At 38.9% G+C, this 22180-nt stretch overlaps 1 protein-coding gene across 9 annotated transcripts in view; it reads right to left on the reverse strand.

Annotated features, from left to right (window-relative positions):
* Oatp74D (Organic anion transporting polypeptide 74D) overlaps window positions 1-22180 on the reverse strand; it is a 263055-nt gene that overhangs the window by 67436 nt on the left and 173439 nt on the right. For all 9 annotated transcript variants that reach the window (XM_067789207.1, XM_067789211.1, XM_067789205.1 and 6 more), the window contains one exon: window positions 9918-10110. The gene's annotated coding sequence lies outside the window, so the exon portion shown is untranslated. The remainder of the gene's footprint in view (window positions 1-9917; window positions 10111-22180) is intronic.

Genomic DNA, 22180 nt, shown 5'->3' on the forward strand with positions numbered 1-22180 from the left:
AGAAAACGACAACCGGCCGCCCTCTTTACTCACAAAACCAATTTAAATAGAACGAAAAAGAAGAAAAATTTAAAAATTTTCCCAATGTTGAAAATTGGTCAACTTTGCGCGGCTCTACCTGGTAAACTATAATTTTTAGATTTAGCGAACGCTTTCATGGTTTTTGCCATGCTTTAACGGCAGAGGCGCCACTGTGCATCGGCCATATCTTCACAATGCGCCGTATTCTGGAGAAAACTCACCATAAAAGAATCGAAACTCACAATATTTTTGTTCACTTCAAATCAGCCTTTGACAGCGCGAAAAGAAGTTGCTCGCTTGCCGCTATGTCTGAATATAAGTTCCCTTCAAAACTAATAAGGCTCTGCCAAATGACATGGAACAACATCACCAGCTCGGTAAGGAGATGAGGCAACTCCATTTCGAGCGATTTCTTTAACCTATGATGATGAATACCAGAAACAAATCAAAGTTGCTATAAAAAATGCAACAAATATAGTAAATTCTAACATGGCACATAGATTGCTACAAATGAACCCTTCGGCTCCTCCACTAATTGCGCTACCAAAAATCCATAAACCGGATACTCCAATAAGGCCAATCATTAATTTTAAATCGGCCCCATGTTACAAACTGTTCAAATATTTAAAAACGATATTGAAAGATACTCTGGAGCTAAGGAACGAATATGCAATAGCTAACACAACAGAAATAATAGAGAAACTTGAGACCGTAGAGCTAACAAAGAACAGAAAATTGGTATCTTTTGACATAAAACATTTATACCCATGAATACCACTATCCCCTCACTAGGGTAGGCACTTTGTCGTTGGTGTGGGGGCTTAGCCGAACTCCATAACGCCCGAATATGAGGCGGAGCTGTTTAGGACTGGCATCTACGCCGTTTCGCCTCATAGGAGGCCGGTGGGATGTCGGTGACCAAGAACTGCAAACCCCCTAATCCAGGGTGTTATGCGGACCGTGTATATTGGACGATTTGCAGCCAGGGGATAAATTCGGCTGTATTCGAATGGAACCTTCCCGATACCGTGCCACCTCGGGAAGTATTGATGGCCTTACCACAGTAAGGGGCGCTACTGTGGAGGACGGTTCTTTCCCCGTATATAATACTGGACCGCTGAGCCCGCCTTGTCATTGTAATAAAGACGATGATAAGAGGGGGACTGAGTCGCAAGCCAAGGACGACAAATACGCATTAAGCGATGCGTCGGACTCGGGGAGCGAGAGTAGTGCAGACTCAATGAACTCCGTGTTAGAAAAGCATACAAATGAAAACGTCGTAGATGAGTGGAGAAGGGTACGGAGCAGAGGAAGTAAAAGAGCTCTCTCACAATACCGTGCAGCATTAAGAATTGTCCAAACGCCTCGGAGCAGTAGTCGACAGAACAGAGGTGGAGATCGAGAGCTTGGAAAGGGCCCATGGGGCGGTAGAAGTAGGCCGAAGGCAGCTCAAAAGGTTTGCTGCGAGAAACCCTCGGTTCTGCAACCGGTACGAGGAGGAAGAAGCGTCGAATGGCAGAATGAAGAGGCAACGTTCGGCGGCAGGCGACAAGCCTGCTTTCAGGAGGCAGAAAGGACCCAGTCTCAGAACCGCGAGGCAGAGCAGTCGCATCGACTAGACAAGTAGGCCCAAAGCTGTAAGACAGATGGGCCCAAATAGCGAGGTAGCAACTACCTCGAAAGCTGCGAGTCAGAGGGAAGTTCCAACTACGGGAAGTAGGAGATAAGCCAAAGGGAGATAACGATAAGACTCCGGCTTTCTCGGAGGTGCTAAAGGGAGTTAACGCTAAGACTTCGGCTTTCTCGGAGGTGCCAAAGGGTGATAACACTAAGACTCCGGCTTTTCCCGAGAAGATGAGTGATGTGGCAAAGCAGTCACTGACTGTGGCGCTGGTTGATCGTAGCAGTCCTCTCGGGTGGAAATCTGTAGAAAGGGAGGTTATTAGCATAATACTTAAGATCATGCGGGAACAACCAAGTAAGCCCCTTCCAAACTTTGATTGCGGGGGAGGGGGGGGGGGTGGTCTAATGGTGTGAAGATGATAGCGTGTGACAACACCGCGAGCTTGCGGGGGCTGGAGGAAGTGGTTCCAAACCTCCACAGGCAAGGCACGAACGCGCGGTTTGAGGTGGTGGATAAAGCGCAAATCCCCACGGTACCAAGAGTTAAGGCGTGGATACCATGCGTGATGAAGTCAGATGGTACACTGTCCTTTGGTACAGGCAAAATTTACACGCGACTCAGAAAAAGAAGTCCCGAGGATAAAAATCCTAACACGCTAGAAGTGGGCGATGTCGAAGGGGACCTCAAAAGCCTAAGGGAAAAAAGACAGGTAGAGGTAGCCGACGTCATGACGAAGGTGTTAGAAGAGGACCAACAACCAAATGGTTCTGCGAGTCGCACAGAGGTACACCCGGCACAACAGTTACCACAGACTGAAGGGAGCCTCGAATACTCTAAACGAAAAGGGCAAGGCGAGGACGACGACGTCACAACAAAGGTGCTTGAGGGGGACAAACAGCCCAATGGTGATGCGAGTCCTACAGATAAACCTCCAACACAGTAAATTGGCGTCGAGATAACTTCTCCGAACCCTTGAGGAGGGTTCGTTTGACGTGACGCTGATGCAGGAGCCGTCGACCTCATCGGGAGGAAATGTTTCTGAACTTAGCGCGCGAGGATTTGGTGTTTACTACGCGCAAATGGAAGGACGGGTGCGAGCTGTAGTAATGGTAAAGGAATATATGCTGCCTAATTACACTACTGAGGACCTCGCTGTGGTGACCGTTGAGCAAAAGAATAAGCAGGCATTTATCCTGGCATCCTGCTACATGGTCCATGGTGCAGAGGTTCCACCGATGGAGTGCAAGAGGATAGTACAGGACGAAGGGAGAAAAGGACGGTTGGTCATAGGCGCGGATGCAAATGCGCACCACAATGCGTGGGGAGGAGCAGATACGCCCCAGTGGGTTAGGGCGTTAGAATATAACCGCGGTAGGTATGCCTGTCGTAACAGGCGACTAAAATGCCGGATTCAAGGGGTTTGTGTAGCTCAGCCCTTTCAGGTTGCCAGCGCAATACATAGCTTCTCCAAACCCAATTGTCAACCTCACCTATCCGTGGCTAATCCTGTTTCATTAACAGCCGAGGCTTTGGTGACCCCGAACTCCTCATGGATCTAGGGAGTGGGATGGTGGGATGGCCCGGAAGGTCGCATGTGGTCATAACAAATCGTTCCCGAGATGGTCGGGCTGGGTACCGGAACGTACCGGATCTGCATTCGGCAAAGGACCATCAACCCGATAACACTCCCCAAGGTCTTCGGGGAGTGTCCTTATCGCTACAACAACAACAACAACAAAAAGGAGCATATACGAACGAGAGAGGAGAATATCTATTTTGTTACATCCTGCAAACCAATTTAGATTGTCAACAGGGGAAATGTCCCTACATACATTGGTCCAACATCCAGCAATGTTCTTGATATATTACATTGAGCTCCGAACGTGATATATCAATTTATGATTCGATGGTTCTTGGTAGATCGTCCTTCTCCGACCATGCGTATATAAGTTTCAGCATCCCCTAAAGAGGGTTGAGAAGGGAAGAAGCCTTAGAAACCCTATGTCAACGAACTGGACTAAATTCCAGAAACAGGTACAAACAAAACTGGGACAACCCAAAGAGGTTGCCAATGTGGAGGAACTGGAGGAGTCTAATGAATTCCTAACAAGGACGCTTATGAATGCGTATAACAAAGCTGGCCCTCTAAGAAGATTCAGAGGAAAAGCAAAGCCGCCATGGTGGAGTAATGTGCTGAGTCTTCTAAGAAGACAGGTAAAAGAAATGTTTAAGCTAGCAGAGACCGCGGAAAATGAAGCGTGTCGAAACGAGTACAAGGATCTACAAGCGTGAAATTTCCAGGGCCAAGCGAAATGGAAAAGTTTCTGTACGGACATAGAGTGCTCCAGCGAAACAGTAGGGTTGAAAAAAGGCCTAGCAAGGGGAAACATAGTCCAGAGACTAATAAAGAAAGAGAACGGGAAATGGTCACGTAATAATGAGCAATCCCTTCAGGTGCTTTTCGATACACATTTCGCATCGGGAGATGGTTTAGAAGAGCCAGCAGGCAGCACTCACACTTCCATCACGGAGCGAGTAGTGCCGGGCTCGGTGACTGATACCAAGATCGAATGGGCAGTGAAGGCATTTTCTAAGTTTAAATCACCGGGCCCAGATGGTATATTCCCGGCCATGCTACAAGTTTCAAGTAGAGCGGTCGTGGAATGGCTTAAAATAATATTCGATGGGTGCATAAGACTGAATCATGTACCGCACTCTTGGAGAACTGTTCGTGTAGCTTTCCTACCAAAGGCGGGAAAGATCTGTCACGTGTATCCTAAAGACTATAGACTAATTAGCTTAACATAATTTCTGTTCAAAACCTTTGAGAGGCTGATAGATGTGTACATAAAGTCCAACGTGAATGAAAATCTGCTCTTCATAACACAGCATGCGTAAACCAAAGGCAAGTCGGTAGACACCACATAGATAAAACCCTGGAATATAAGGAATATGCGCTAGGAGTCTTCTTAGACATTGCTGGGGCTTTCAATAATGTTTATAAATGGGCGATTATGGATGGTCTTAGTTACATTAAAGTACATCCAGCCTTAACCAGATGAATCGGCTGCATGTTAAATTGCAGGAACATTACATCACAATGGAGATTGTACGATGTCATGAAATCAGTGGACAGGGGCATATCGCAGGGAGGGGTGCTTTCACCTCTGCTGTGGACGCTGGTCGTCAACAAGTGCTCATGCGATTCGATGAGGGACCCGTAAAACTTACGGCTTACGCAGACGATGTTGCAATTGTCATAAGTGGAAAGTGCCTTCCAACGATTAGCTCTTTGATGGATCCGGCGCTTCGGGATATTCATTTCTGGGCACCTAATGTCGGTTTGAAAGTCAACGCGGAGAAAACGGATGTGGTCTTGTTTACAAAGAGATACAAGGTCGAAAATTGGCCTAAGTTAGGAGGGGTGACCCTACAAGAGAAACCTTGCACAAAATATCTAGGAATCATCCTAGACAGTAAGCTGTCATGGAAGCTCAACGTGGAGGAGAGGGTGAAGAAGGCTTCAACGGCACTTTATGCATGTAATAGAAAGCTGGGGTGTACGTGGGGCTTATCGCTCTCTCTTTCTGATTGGGTTTTTACGGCGATTGTAAGCCCTATTCTATTATATGGAGTTCTTGTTTGGTGGAAAGCCACACAAAAAACAACCTACCTCAAGAAATTAGAGGGGATATGCAGACTATCAATGCTTATCATAACGGGAGCGCTGAAAACAACCCCGGCGGCTGCACTGCATGCCATTCTGCACATTCCACCTGTAAACTTGGTAGCAAAGAACATAACGTTAACAACTGCAACCAGGCTCGGTGCCTCGGGGCAGCTTGAGCGCCGACCATACGGCCATAGCGTCGTCAATCACAAGACGAACGGACTACCAGATTCCCTATCTGCGATTCGAGGGAGATCTTCAGGTCACAATGGAGGTGGACGGTTGGCGCAAGGGTGCTCAAATGGCGGACGAGGCAATACATGTGAACGCAGATGGTTCCAAAGTAGTGGAAGGAGTAGGGTCTGCGGTATACTGTGCTGATCCGGAAATAAACAGATCTTACAGGCTGCCAGATTACTGTAGCGTTTTCCAAGCGGAAATATTAGCCGTAACCAAAGCAGTAGAAACCCTGGAAGAGAATAGCTTAAGCTGCAACCGTGTTAACTTTTATATTGACAGTCAAGCAGAAATTAAGGCAATAATCTCGCATAGCACAGCATCTAAATGCATGTCAGAGTGTAAGCAGTCCCTGGAGAGAATCGGGACAGGGAGAAGCATACATCTATATTGGGCCCCTGGGCATATGGGAATAGATGAGAATGAAAAAGGGGATGAACTAGCTAAAAAGGGCGCATCCCTTGAAGCTTGCTCCCGAGACGTCCCAATTAGACTGGGCGAGGTTAAGCGAAGGCGAGAGGTGCACATGATGGAACAAGCAGGAAAGCCGTCGGTTCAAGCGCGGGCTGTGTAGGTCTTACAGCCTTAGACTAACAAAGTTGCTTCTATCATTAAAAAGAGAGGACTGTAGACTCATGACGGGTATTCTGACTGGACACTGCCTTCTGGAGTCACATGCCTTTAAATTAGGCTTGGTCAGTGACAGCAGATGTAGGAAGTGCGGGCTGGAGGAGGAAACGTCGAGCACGTTCTGTGCTCGTGCCCTGCGCTTGCCAGGCTAAGACTTCAGCTATTAGGAGTGATACAGCTGACAGATCTAGAAGTAGCAATTGGCTTAAGTCCTAGGAAGCTTCTAGTATTTGCCAAGAGGACTAAATTATTTTATAACATAGGTCCTGGTTTTTGATAGGGTTTACTGTTTGGTCGTTAAAACAAACTTCTGGTAACACTACGGACTTATTCAGTCTATGTGAGGTCCTCATGGACCGGCTAGTTCAACCTAACCTAACCACTATCGGAGGCTTTGGACATAGTTAGCTGAACAATAGTTCATAATACAAAAAACAAAGTCAAAAATATGCAAATCACAAATACGCTAAGAACCACTTTATGTTAAAACTATTTTGAATTCAACAATAAAATATGTATATAGAAAAACAAACGGTCTTGGAATGGGAAGCCCCACATCAGCTGTTTTAATGGAATTTTCATGCAAAATCTGGAAGAAACATACATACAAGAGCTGAAGTCCAAATTAGGTGTGTCATTTTATGCTATATACGTGGATGACATAATATGCGTTTTAACTACTAATAACGAAGAGCTTGTACTGGAGTACCTCAACAAGCAGCAGATGAATATAAAATTCACAATGGAAACCAAAAAGACGTAGGAATCTATCTAGACCTCACGATAAATATTGATAAAGTTGCGAAAAGATTTAACTACGACATATATAGACAGCCAACGGCCACCGACACAATAATACATTATACCTCAAATTACCCCCCGACAGCATAAAAATGCAGCATTAAGGCACTTGGTACATATACTTGAAAGAACACCTCTTACACAAGAAGCATATAAGAGAGAGCTTGAGGTAATATATAACATTGCTGCAAACAACGGATATAAAAAAGCACTAGTAGATAAGCCCAGAAGGATGCATGGAGAACCAAAAAGAAATAGTGAAAAGGAAAATAATAACACTGGACGACTATGACATATGTATACTGGAAAATCAACATATAAATTGGTAAACTTTTTAAAAAAATACAACATTAACACAGCGTTCAAAACATCAAAAAATCTAGGGCGAAAACTAAGAACTAAAACTAACACAGAGGATCCGTTTAGCAGCCACGGCGTATACAAGCTAACCTGCGGATGCAAACAAAGTTACATAGGACAAACAGGACAGCAAATAAGAACGAGGTTCAGAGAACACATTAGATATTATAACAAAAAAACAGGGAATCCAAACATTATACCAGAGTCTAACTACGCGAATGACGTGGTCGAAAATGAATGTTCCCCAGCAAACATCAATAAAGCAGTTAGGGTTTATTCACATAAAAGCGAAAGGTCGACGTTTCAACGTACTCGGAAACATGGAAATCTACAAACAGAAAATATTCCACGGTAGAACAATAAAGAAAAAGAATGTCAAACGACTAGAATTACTGACTTTTACCTGCCTCAGTCAGTCACACAAATCGATCAGTAAAAACCACCCTCGGTTTTGAATGAACATACAGCACATAAATATACACAAGCATCAATTTTGGGCAATACTTGCTCATGTACCTACGAACTTTAAATACATGACAAGCAACAACAACAGATCAGAATGAAAATCGGCACTGATAATGGCACAACGCCGAAACCGGTTTGTCTCGAAACCAAATTTGACAAGGGATGACAGAAAATGGTTCCAATATACATCTTTTATTTTCATGTAGAGTTCCAATTTTTTTGGACACTATGATGTTACACGCCACAGGGGATAGTAAATCTTTTATTATTTTAATAATTTTTGGGAATCAATCATATTAGAACGGCTGGACGGATTGATCTAATAGCAAGATTTTTTTTTTTTTTCAAAAAGTATGACTCTTTGTAAGTTTATTGCCCGAGTGTGCATGGTTTTGGGACTATCCCCGGACTCATTTGGGATTGTTCTCGAGATAATTTCAGGATTATTCCTGTACTATTTGGTTATAATTTCACGGGATGTTTAAGGGTTCTGGGATTATCTCAAGATTATTTCGACATTGTTTTAGAAACTATTTAATTAGTTGTTTTCAGTATAACATCAAAACTATTCCGGGGTAAGCAGCGCTATTTCTAAATTGTAATTGGTACCATCTTAGGATGCTTTAGGGATCACTTCAGCTTCATTTTAGGGCTAACTTCGGAATGTCGGAATAGTTTTTGTGATCATGTCGGTGCTACATCAGAATTATCCTGGGACCAATTTTAAATTGTTTCGAGTTTCTTATGAGGATAATGTAGGGATTCTCACCTAATCATCCTGGAACTGTTTTTGAACCATTACAAAATTGGATGCAGGGTGATATCGTGACTATTTTGAGATGTTTTCGGAATCCTTACAGGATGTTATAAGGATCATATTAGAGATATATTTTGGTATAATTTTGGGTATCATTTCAAGATAGTTACTACGATACTATTACGACATATTTAATTTCTGGAATATTATATCATTCTGACCGAGCCTAATGCTTAAACATACTTATATAATATATTAATTAATATTTATACGTATATGTATATATGTATGTGTCAAGCAGCGTAGTTAAAATGCATTGATCGTTTTTACAAATTAAAGAAAAATTTTGAATGCAACACATTACACCAATAGTTGAATGAAGTTGCGTGACTTTTAATAAGCTGCAATGAAATTTTTGTGTTTTTTTTTATAGGCAGGTAAGTATGTGTTAGTGCGCTTGCATGGATAGACTGCGCTAAGCACGCATCAATTATTTTAGCTATTCAATCAGCCAAAACATGTGTAAATGTGTGTGCATTTCCAAAAAGCGAAACGAAAATAATCATTATGAATATTAAGTAGTACTTCTTTCTTTATGCTATATGTGCCCATACATACATATGTATGAATCGCAGGTGAAGTTTTTATGTATAACTAGCCTCTACTCGCGGCCCCGTCCGCAAGGAGAAAATAAAATATATGCGCTATTCACGCTAGCCTGCTTATCAAGTTATCTGTTTAAAAATTATTTCTGTCTAATGTATTTTATTTTAGTAATAGAGTAAAAAAAAGGACTAAATGAGCTGATAACCTGATCGGGTCCCAAAATTATCCAAAAAAGCCACGAAATGACCCCGACGGCATCCCGGATGGATCCCAAAAACCATTCAGAAATGCTCCCGGAAGGGTCTCCAAATTATCCCGGCATAGTCTCGAAATGACAACAACCCGATCCTAGATGGAGCCAGAGAACCACACAGAAATGATCCCCGAAGGGTTCTTAAATGATCCCGTAATAGTCCCGAAAAAGTTCCGAAATGACCCTGACGGGCATCCGGGTGGATCCCGAACACCAACCAGAAAATATCCCGGAAGGGTCCCTAAATGATCCCGACTTAGTCCAGAAAAAGTCCAGAAATCGTGGTTAGTGAACATGGAACGTGCTGACAGAGTTATACCGGAATAACAACGATTTCTCGTGTAAGTCTCGAGTCAGCCGAGAGAGGACTTTACTTTTCTTACTACAAAATACAGTTCTTCAATCATCGAGTGTTTTAAATTTGTATTTTCAGAACTAAATAGCTCTGAAAAGAAAAACAAATTAATTCCATATAACAAAATGACTCACTCACCTTTCTTCCGATTTGATGTGTTCTCCCTGTTATTGGCGTATAATAGCGCTTTTTATAGTTTTTTCATTTTTCCAATATTGTTCAAATAAATGCAGTCATCATGAAGTAGAAGAAAGGACCTGTTTCTTTACATATGTGTATGGTATTTTGTAACTTCTTTCAAAATGTTTTAGTAAATGCATTTATCGCAGCTCTGTAAAATAGAAAGGAGAAATGTCTCTCTTAATAAAATCACAAATGTATGTAAGTATATAAAATTACTTGCAACATATCTTATAACTTTAAACGAGCAATTCTTGTATATTTGTATGTTTGTATAGCCGAACGATCTCAGGAACGACTCAACCCATTTAAATGAAATTTCGCACAGAGATAATGTATCACCTTCTAAGACTTTCCACCTAGATGTTGCCACTCAGAATGTTTCACAAGGTTGCCACCTATTCGAAATTATAAACAAATTGCATGAGATATGCCGATATGGGTATCAAACATCATCCGCATTACAATAGGGAAATTTTTGAGTAGGGTTATCATTTAGGGTTGGGGTAGTTAGATGAAATAATACTCTACTTACTCATATTAAAGGAAAGCATTCAAGTTAAAAATCTTCGTAAAAAATCTTACACATGGTTCGACTTAATTTTCTTAATTTCACACACGCTTATAAAATTGAAATGCAATATTTAGGCACCGTGGCAAATTCTAGCAAAATATATTTAAATGCATATTTTTGGCAAATATGAAATGAATAAATGCAATTTCTCACAGAGTGCTATTAGAAAGATTTCTCACCATAGCAAAAAGATATCTCACCATGGTAATTTACTACCCTTGAACACTAGAGGCATATGTTCAATTTGAAAACGACTTCTAACCATTTAACTACTTACCAACAGATGGCGCTTAGGGAAGTAGGTTGACCTTTAACTAAACTAACTGATAGCTGTCATTCGTGAAATTTACAAGTTTTTGGAAAGTAATAAAATTGTGCGACTTTCATAGTGTATAACTAAAAAATTTTTGAAATTAATAATAATAATTCGGCGCATGAAGATACGTGTTGCAAAATCGAGATGCTTGGAAAATATAACAAAAACTGTAAGTGAAGAAAAATGTTATTCTTTTAATGTTGCCAGGGAGCTAAACCATTTGGGCAAGGCGCAACGGTTAGCTAACGAATCTTTAGAGGAACATACGCAGCGTTTAGGATTTGCGTCAACGTGTATCCATACGCAGGGCCACTGAAAATATCGAAGAGAGATACCAACGACTTGAGGAGTGCTTGTCACAACAATCCCTTATACTATAGGCTGGAATTACCCATTTAAAATTTTTCGTTCCAGTTTATTTTGCGGTTAGTGCTTGGATATGTTTTTGAAATCTATTTTTAAGGAAATCAAATATTGGTAAGTAAGAATATATAATATATGTACATATAAAAAAGTAGAGTTTTGTTAATGAGTATTTTAAAAGGGAGTGGGCCTTAGTTCTATAGGTGGACGCCGTTTCGAAAAATCGCCATAAAGGTGGACCAGGGGTGACTCTAGAATGTGTTTGTACGATATGGGTATCAAATTAAAGGTATTAATGAGAGTTTTAAAAGGGAGTGGTGGTAGTTGTATATGTGAAGGCGTTTTCCATATATCGACCAAAATGTGAACCAGGGTGACCCAGAACATCATCTGTTGGATACCGCTAATTTATTTAAATATATAATACCACGAACAGTATTCCTGCCGAGATTTCCAGGGTTTTTATTTCGCCCTGCAAAACTTTTTCATTTTATTCTACTTAATATGGTAGGTGTCACACCCATTGTACAAAGTTTTTTTCTAAAGTTATATTTTGCGTCAATAAACCAATCCAATTACCATGTTTCCTCCCTTTTTTCGTATTTGGTATAGAGTTATGGCATTTTTTTCATTTTTCGTAATTTTCGATATCGAAAAAGTGGGCGTGGTCATAGTCGGATTTCGGCAACTTTATATACCAATAAAAAGTGAGTTCGGAAGGACAGACTGTCGACTGTGTATAAAAACTGGGCGTGGCTTCAACCGATTTCGCCCTTTTTTACAGAAATAAGTTATCGTCCCAGAATCTAAGCCCCTACCAAATTTCACAAAGATTGGTAAATGTTTGTTCGACTTATGGCATTAAAAGTATCCTGGACAAATTAAATGAAAAAGGGCGGAGCCACGCCCATTTTGAAATTTTCTTTTATTTTTGCATTTGTTGCACCATATCATTACTGGAGTTGAATGGTGCCATAATTTACTTAAATTTTTTGTTAAAATTTGACTTAAAAAAATTGTTTTTTTTTTAAGTGGGCGTGGTCGTTCCCCGATTTTGCTAATTTTTATTAAGCATACATATAGTAATAGGAGTAACGTTCCTGCCAAATTTCATCATGATATCTTCAACGACTGCCAAATTACAGTTTGCAAAATTTTTAAATTACCTTCTTTTAAAAGTGGGCGGTGCCACGCCGATTGTTCAAAATTTTACTGATTTTCTATTCCGCGTCATAAGTTCAACTCACCTACCAAGTTTCATCGCTTTGTCCGTCTTTGGTAATGAATTATCGCACTTTTTCGGTTTTTCGAAATTTTCGATATCGAAAAAGTGGGCGTGGTTATAGTCCGATAGTGTTCATTTTAAATAGCGATCTGAGATGAGTGCTCAGGAACCTACATACCAAATTTCATCAAGATACCTCAAAAGTTACTCAAGTTATCGTGTTAACCGATGGACGGACGGACGGACGGACATGGCTCAATCAAATTTTTTTTCGATCCTGATGATTTTGATATATCTCGATTCCTTTATACCTGTACAACCAACCGTTATCCAATCAAATTTAATATACTCTGTGAGCTCTGCTCAACTGAGTATAAAAATTATTGTTAGGCCTTGAGCTCGATTAGAACCCGCGATCTTACAAATCAGTAGGCCGATATAACAACAAAAATTGTTAAAATAAAATAAAATAAAATAAAATAAAATAAAATAAAATAAAATAAAATAAAATAAAATAAAATAAGATAAAATAAAACACAATAAAAGGAAATATAATAAAATAAAATAAAGTAAAATAAAATAAAAGAAAATATAATAAAATAAAATAAAATAAAATGAAATAAAACAAAATAAAAGGAAATATAATAAAATGAAATAAAACAAAATAAAAGGAAATATAATAAATTAAAATAATATAAATTAAAATAAAATAAAGTAAAATTAAAAAAAATAATAAAATAAAATAAAAAAATATATAAAATGAAATAAAAAAAGAACAAAAAAATTTAACAAATAAAATAACAAAGAAAATAAAATAAAATTAAATTAAATTAAAATAAAGTTATGTAAAATAAAATGAAATAAGTTAAATTAAATTACAACTAAAGAAAAATAAGATAAAATAAAAACAAAATAAAATTAAATTAAGTCGATTTTTTATCAAAGTAAGTTCGCTAGCGAAAAGTTTTTGATTTATAATAGATAAATTATCGATATGTTAACATGTTATCGATTAGTTACTAATTTTTTATCGTATAGTTATCGAAAAGTTACCGATCGTTAGGTTAGGTTAGGTTAAAGTGGTTGCACCCCAGCAATGTGAGGACACACTTAGGCCGGCTGGCCCATTGTGATACCACTGTGTGGGCTACAGTCCTTCCTCCTTTAGATGTGTAAGAATTTTAACCTATTTGTCCTTCTGATGTAGCGTAGAATATTTTCGATTTCCGCAGAGCTAAGTTCTGCTAAGCAGTCGACGAAATACTTATTCAGACATTCCACACGTATACTGGCCAGAGCAGGGCATCTACAGAGGAAGTACTTTTTCGACGCTTTCTTTCTCCTCTTCGTCCCTGCAGCTCTGACAAAAATCATTGCTTGGAATTCACATGCGTTCGCCGTATATTTCCATTAGGCACTGGTCCATTATTATCCCGATAAGTGGACCTAAGGAGAGACGGTTGAGGTGAATGAGGAACGTAGTTCAGTTCTCATTTATGCGAGGCCAAGTTTGTTTGTTCTCATTTATGCGAGGCAAAGTTTGTTTGTACACCTCGCATGTGGGTTCCAGCGTTCATCTGGAATTTGCCTTCTTGGTCAAAAATGATGTGAGCCAGTATTCGCACGCAGCAAAAGTTGGAGCAATTTCCTTCAGCTGGCTTAGCTATGTCTGTTCAGTAGCCTTCCTCGCTAGTTCATCGGCAGCACAGTACCCGGCTACACCGCTGTGACCTGGGACCTATACAACAGCTGTCTCGCACCGCGATGCAAGTTCGTTTAGGGTCTGTCTGCATTCTATGTTATCGATCATTTATCAACAAGATATCAGTTACTTACGAAAAGTTATCGATATATCATAAAAAGGATATCAGTTTGTTTTAGTGAACTTATAGAACTGTTACCGAAGTGTTACCTATTTGTTATCGGCATATTATGGAAAAGTTATCGGGTTAGTTCTCAAAAATGTATCGATTTGTTATCGAAAAGCAATCGAAAAGTTATCGATTTATTATCGGATTGCCACCAGTTTGTTATAAGCATGTTTTCGATTTGTTAACGGCGACTCATCGGCTTGTGAAGATACAGGTACCTATAAAACTTTAATATGAAATCGATGATATATATGCAATCCTTCTATGACATACAGATAAGATACCAATAAAAAGCCGATGACTCGGCAATAACAATCCGATTAAGTACACGGTAATTATTTGTTATCGATTATAAGCCGATTGTAAAACCATATGCGTTCTTACCAATAAGAAGCCGACGAAGGTCTGCTCAAAAAGTTCATAACTATCTGTTGAGAGTTAAGTTCAACCCCTGGGCGAGCTTTAGTTAAATTAAACCTTTAGTTTCCAAACGTACACCAGTATGTTTACACATCGAAATTCCCGAGCACTTGGTATCAAGCTTTTTTTTTAACCTGTCTAATGTGCATATGTATGTACGTCTTGCAGTTTATATGCATCCCCTTATTTTATATTTGCATTAAAACTTAAGCTGTTGCCGAGTTGTTGCTAGCTTTTCATTGTTGTTTTTGTTTTATTGTTAGGTTGTAGGGTTACGAGTGCGTCCGACAATTAAGCAATAATGCGATTACAAATCAACAGAAATATACTGACTAAAGTGGGTCATGTTCTGCCTCCACGTTTCGTACCTTCTACTTGTCAGGCTGCGAGTGTAGGAACTCACTCTTACATATGAATGCAAGTACTGTGCAATTCAGAAATGAAAACAGAGTTAGTAAATTCACAATAGTGCCACATACATATGTAGATAGTAAAATTATAATACGAAAATTTTCTTTTAGTGATGATACTATGGAAGTTTAATATTGTAAGACTTAAAAGTACTTTTTGATATTTTGCAGCCTCGTAGCTAGTATTTTCTTTTACAAACTCTACAGTGATTTGGATGCTCATTAATTTGACTTATTGCTTGATCGCCACTGTTTACATCTGATTGTAACATTTCCATTGGCTTGAAACCATTGGTGTACACGTGTATCGTATCTCGGGGGTGTGACCGCGCAAACATTTCACCTTTATTATAGCTCTAAGATCGCTTTCAAAGCGCAGACTCGGAACTTCCGTTCTTTCTGAGGAGTTACCCCTCTCAGCTTTGGCAAAGCTCATTTCAAGATCGCAAACTTCCTAGAGAGCAAGACTACAACCGATTTTGGCATGACCGGTCAACCCGAAGTCAGATGTATATCCCGAAATGCCTACTACTTTTTAGCAGGAATTTCACAACGAGAGTTTGACTGAACCCGCGTCCAAAGCAGTGGTGACAAGAAATAAATGAGCCATTGATTACACATTTCTTTGCATTTTAATACCCCGTTCTGAAGCTCTTTTCCTGCTTTTAAAGGATGGATGTAGATGGGCCTCCGAAGAATGACCTCCCTTTGTAGACAATATCTACCCACTTGCCCTTTTGTATTCGCATGCTATTTTGTAGATAACAATTTCTTCGTCCATGTTCAATTTCACATACCCATCTATTTCATTTTCGAGCACACTGAGATAGAAAGATGCAGAGTTTTGGGCTTTTGGCCTATGAGGCGCACGACGCGAGCCATCCAACAAGAGTGCGTCATATGATTGAGTTTGATCTTCCTCTTACCAATCCTGGTATTGAAAGCTGCATATTCAGAACTTAGGCATTGTCTACCTAGCTGCCTAGCAGAATCTTCGGATGGGAAGTGAGTAAACAGAAGAGTTTCGAAGCACGCTTCACTATTGCATGCCTCTGCTTATTCTTCTTATTTATTACTCTTTTCACTTCTCGTTAGGATTCTTTTTAGTCTAGTTGTTTGGGCGGAGAGAAATTTCCAGATGAGACACTTTCAACCTAGTTTGTTTCGGGTTTATAATTCCTCATTTCTATACACGCAACTTAAAAATCTCCCTACCCTGCCCTATAAGAAAACTCCGACCTTTACCCCAACATGCTGTTTTTTTTGCATCTAGACTTTCTTAGAAAGCGAACTCTTGAATATGCATTTATTACCGTTTTCGGTAGAATGTTACTAGATTTCTCCAACCTTACGTCAGTGGTAACCACTTAAGCTTTGTAAGGGTCCCTACTGGTAATCTTACGGAACTTGGTTTTTTGTCCTAGAATCTCACAGAACTTGGTCTCTTCTATCCTTTTCTGCTGCTAATTAGCAAATTTTGTTGGATATCAACTTGAGAACTATACATTTCTCAAAGGTTGGAGGAATAGTTGATCAATGTAGATTTTTTTAGCATCTGTTCATGGTCTTCTTATTATTTATCTTACAGCGGTGCATTTAATGAATACTTTTTCAGTTGCTGTATTTTATTTTGATTGTAAGGCATAAATGCTTGTCTGTCGATATGAAACATTAACCCGCCTTTCCAACTTCTGACTATGCGAACTTAGATTTTACAATCAAAACAATTACATACATTTACAGAGAAACCTCATATAACTGTGTTAAGCGGACACCTTCTATGGCCGGAGAGTTTTTCATGTACCAAGTTTTAAGTATAACTTTTAGAACAACTTCTCCTCTTTTAGGCGGATACTCCCTTGGCCGGACACGGACCTCTACTGAGCGGACACGAACTACTTATCGGCGGACATTGAGACCTAGTTTCATAAAAAATCAACCAAAAATGTCTCTTAGACGGATGTGAGCCCCTCGAAAGGAAATCACTTTTATGTAAATGAAAAGTAAGATGATGTATATTGGAATTTCCGTCATCCCTTGTCAAATTTGGCTTGGAGACAAACCGGTTTTAAAATTGTGCCATCTTCTGTGTCAAATTTGACAAGGGATAGCGGAAAATAAATAAATACATATAAAGCAATTTTCCACCATGTCGAAAAAACAACAAAATAAAATTAAAAGTGAGACTTTCGGATTGCTTGAAGTTAGGCTAGGTTGAAATGGCCGTACTGTAAGGATCTCACATAAACTGCAATTGTCCATTGTGCCACAGGAAGTTTATTCGACGATCAAACTGAAAAACACCGCTCAAGAACTAAGATATATGTATGTATGTTATAAAATAACTACGTCCTCTTGGTAAATAATAGAAACTTTCTAGGACCCATGTTTAGGCCCGAATCATAAATTCATATTAACACAAGCCCCCCCCTAATAGCACCACTTTATCGACCACATGCATGTATATGTGTACATATGTAGGGTTATGTTGTCCGTACACATTTACATACATGCCGGTACAACTGTGTAGGGAAGGCTCCCCTTAAAACCGGAGACTTTTCCCGCGGTTCAACGGTTGTCTTCGAAACGGCAACCGTCTACTTTTTCAGCGATTGTCGATCGACCACAGCTAGACGCATCCCGAGGAGCCCCGCCACATATTTAATTCTACCAAGGTAAATTATTTATTCTATGCTAATTTTTGCACTTGAATAAAAGCATCATTTATAACGAGAAATATCTCGCTTTCTTACTTTTATTTTATTTCACATTGTCCAAAACACAATTGTGGTGCCTCCACTCCCGTGCCGAGTTTGCGACACACCACAGTTGTACATGGTCCTTTTAAAAATGGTTCCGCCAGTTTGTAGAAAAAATTTAAAAAGCAGCGCGACTGAAAGGGATGCCCGGCCTAAATCTCCTTGAAGCTAAATCGATTCAAGTATTTACTTATTTTTTTTTTTATGTGAAAATTTTATTTGACATGGGTTTTGACACTTTGCTACGCTTGGTTGTACACATTTCGTGCTTGGTTGCAGATGATCACATCTGCAGCTCCTGCCTCCTCTCCTAATGCATTCGCCTCGTTGTCATCATCTATGACCATATATGTATGTACACCAATATACTACTATATGCTTTGCTATGCGAGACTATGGTCTTTATAACCGCTTTGTTGTCAATAAAAAGGTATCGCGGCTGCAGGCTACTTCCACTATCACTGCTGCTTCCGCCACGTCTGAAACTTCCACCTGAAAAACACTTTAGTGATCTGTCAGCTTGTGCGATATGCATATTATCGGATCGATTCCTATTGGCATAAACGTGTATCGTATCTTCTCACATTTCCGCGCTTTTGCCCCACTCTTCCAATTCTACTGGAGCTTAAAGATCTCAACCAAAACACAGTAGTGTAATAGAAAAATCATATAATTATTTTTAATTGCTGTTTTTATGTACGGGTCCCTTTTTCGCACTATTGTAAATATTTGCACTGCATTACCGGCAGTTGCTCTCATACGCCAGATGGCAGCGCAAGCTGTAAGTTTTAATTGATTGATAGAACAGCTGACTTCTGTTGATATTTGATAAGAGACTTTTAGATTATTTGCGCAAGATGCGCACGGGTACGGCTGGTTGTTCTTTAAAATAGAATTGTTTGAATAATTAAAAAATTGCATAAAAGTAGAAGCTGTAAAAGTTAACGGCCAGTGAGTGTCCGCTCAAGGGAGGTTTCACTGTATTTGCGTTTTGTTTATTCTGTAATGGCAATTCGATTTTTGTATCTGCGTGTTGCTGTATTAACGTCTGTCTATTCGTATGTATGTGCTTTTGCGCAATTCTGAAATAAAATTATCAAAGGCCTTGAGCCAAAAAGGAGTGCATGACTTACATGAGCGAGTGAAACGTGAAAAAAATGTCATTACATATATACTAAAATGTATGATATAAATACATATATGTATATACTTACATATATATGTACGTTCAAAAAATATGCAAGCACTACTAAAATTAATTTTTTTTGATAAATATTGCCAAGAAATTCTATAGGAATTAAGTACCTATGGAAGTAAAACAGGATCCATTCTCCACTATTTGAAGCATTGGGCAGAGGAACTTTCCCGTTCATCTATGCTCATTTCTGCGTAAAGTCCTTCCACCTCTTCATTCAGCATCCTTCGATGAGTGCTTTCCTCAAACACAACTCTTGCTCAGTTGTTGAGAGATAAGTCGAACAATTTTGATCCGATCCACCCAAGGGTTGGAATTTACCGTCAAATTACGAACTGAGCATACATTTTTTTGCTACATTCACTCAACGTCTTTAATTGGCTATATGACAGTTCTTTGACGTTTAAAAGTGTTGGTTATGAATACAATTTTTATATCTTTCATGAATATGAAATGGTATATTAATTTCGTCACGAAACCCAAAATTGTAAGTCCTTAAAGGAAAATAGATAGACCAACCATTAAGTATACCGAAATAATCAGAATGAAGAGCTGAGTTGATTTAGCCATGTCCGTCTGTCTGTCTATCCGTCTGTCTGTTTGTATGCAAACTAGTCCCTCAATTTTTGAGATATCTTGATAAAATTTGGTGAGCAGGTGTATTTAGGTGTCCGATTAGACATTTGTCGGAACCGGCCGGATCGGACCACTATAGCATATATCCTCCATACAACCGATTTTTCAGAAAAAGAGGATTTTTGTAATATCTTACTCAATTTAACAGATTGAAGCTTCAAACTTCACCATATACTTTCGTATATTGCACATATTGTTGCCTGAAAAAATTGATGAGATCGGTCGTATATATAGTATATATCTCCTACAACCGATTGTTCAGATAAGAAACTTTTCGTAATTACTGCCCTATTTTAAGAGCTAGAGGCTTCAAATTTCACCGAACGCTTACGTATATGTCATATATTGTTGTCTGAAAAAATCATAGAGATCGGTTGTATATATAGTATATATCTCATACAACCGATTGTTCAGATAAGAAACTTTTCGCAATTTCTACCCCATTTTAACAGCTATAAGCTTCAAATTTCACTGATTGCTTACGTATATAATATATATTGTTGTGTCAAAAAATCATAGAGATCGGTGATATATATAATATATATATGATGGTATATATAGTATATATATAAACCTGAAACTTTGCATCCTCACACAAAGTACATACCTATTTTTTATTTTATATTTATCTTAAAAATCGTTTAGGTATGTAGATCTGTTCACTAGATATTTCTTATCTTATACATCCGATTATTCGGAGATTACGAACGGGATAAGATTATTGTTCAGCCCCATTCATGAAAGGTATGAAGTCTTCGGCATAGCCGAAGACAGTCCCGTCCTTACTTGTTTCTTTTAATAATATAGTGAAGTATGATAATTTATTACGTCCTTTTTCTTAAAACTTAAGGATTATTATCTCATTCGGTAGTTGGCTCAGCTCGCCGTTCATAAAACAATATATGACTCAACTGACGGAAACATGATTACAATCTATCAATAAAAAATTGTCTTGCAGAAAAAGCCAAATGCAATACGTCTTAACTCAAATATTCCAAAGAACTTTGATCTCGAATAATCCAAGGGATATCTCGTTATCATCTTTCGATGCCGTCCATGTTTCTGAGTCGTGCAACAGGACAGGTGTGGGTAATTTTGTTTCTTGGGATATTCTGTAACAGCAGAATCATGGACAGTTGGAACGCAGTCAGCATCATTTTCAAACGTATAGTGTCGAGAAGTTTCTACACAATCAAAGCTTACTTATTCGAAATCACTTCCATTTTCATCCTCCTTGAGCCATTTTGTTATAATTTTTTAGCAGACTTCACTCACAGGGTTCAAACTTTCATATTTTTCTACGCTTAGTAGATATATTGAAACTATACTGTTGAAAACCGGAAAAGATTAATACAGAATTTCAATAAAATTTTGTCACACAAAACACTACCATGAGTCTCCGGGTCTCATCCTCATCAAAATCGTGGCTTCGCACGTTGGCGATGACGTATTCTCTAACATTTGTGCTTCACTTGGCTATAGGAGCTCAGAGATTTCAATTAGCTGATGAATTTGCACAACATTGACAGTTATTCGCCGTTGAAATTACCAATGATACCAGTGATTTTAACAGAATATTGGCTAGATTGTTTACGAACTTGTCGTGTTTACAGAATATTGATAACTTGAGACCAAAAGTTTTTTTCTGTTGAAATAACTAAACAAATTCGTTAGCCGACGAGCTAAAGTAAGAAACTATGAGGTAAGTTACCCGAGCTGACCTGGTAAAAATTAAATTTGAATGGAGGTAGTTGGAGCTTTAACGAAATAGATTTTTACATGAAAATACAATTTCTGACTGTTAGGCAAGCCAAAATTTCACAGATCAGAAGGCGATTTTTATACTCAGCTGAGCGGAGCTCACAGAGTATATTAATTTTGTACGCATAATGGTAATCCGTAACGGCATAAATTAATCGAGATAGATATATCAAAATGAACTGGGCGAAAAAGGAAATTCAATTAGCCATGTCCGTCCGTCCGTAAACACGATAACTTGAGTAAATTTTGAGGTATCTTAACGAAATTTGGTATGTAAGTTCCTGGGCACTCATCTCAGATCGCTATTTAAATAAACGAAATCGGACTATAACCACGCCCACTTTTTCGATATCCGAAACCGAAAAAGTGCGATAATTCATTACCAAAGACGGATAAAGCGATGAAACTAGGTAGGTGGGTTGCCCTTATAACGCAGAATAGAATAATAGTAAAACTTTGGGCAATGGGCGTGGCACCGCCCACTTTAAAAAAAAAGGTAATTTAAAAGTTTTGTAAGCTGTAATTTGGCAGTCGTTGAAGATATCATGATGAAATTTGGCAGGAACGTTACTTATATGTATGCTTAATAAAAATTAGGAAAATCGGATAACGAACACACCTATTTTTAAAAGTCAAATTTTAACAAAAAATTTAATATCTTTACAGAATATAAGTAAATTATGTCAACATT

This window comes from Eurosta solidaginis, chromosome 5 (assembly GCF_040869045.1).
Source record: "Eurosta solidaginis isolate ZX-2024a chromosome 5, ASM4086904v1, whole genome shotgun sequence".
Taxonomy (NCBI): domain Eukaryota; kingdom Metazoa; phylum Arthropoda; class Insecta; order Diptera; family Tephritidae; genus Eurosta; species Eurosta solidaginis.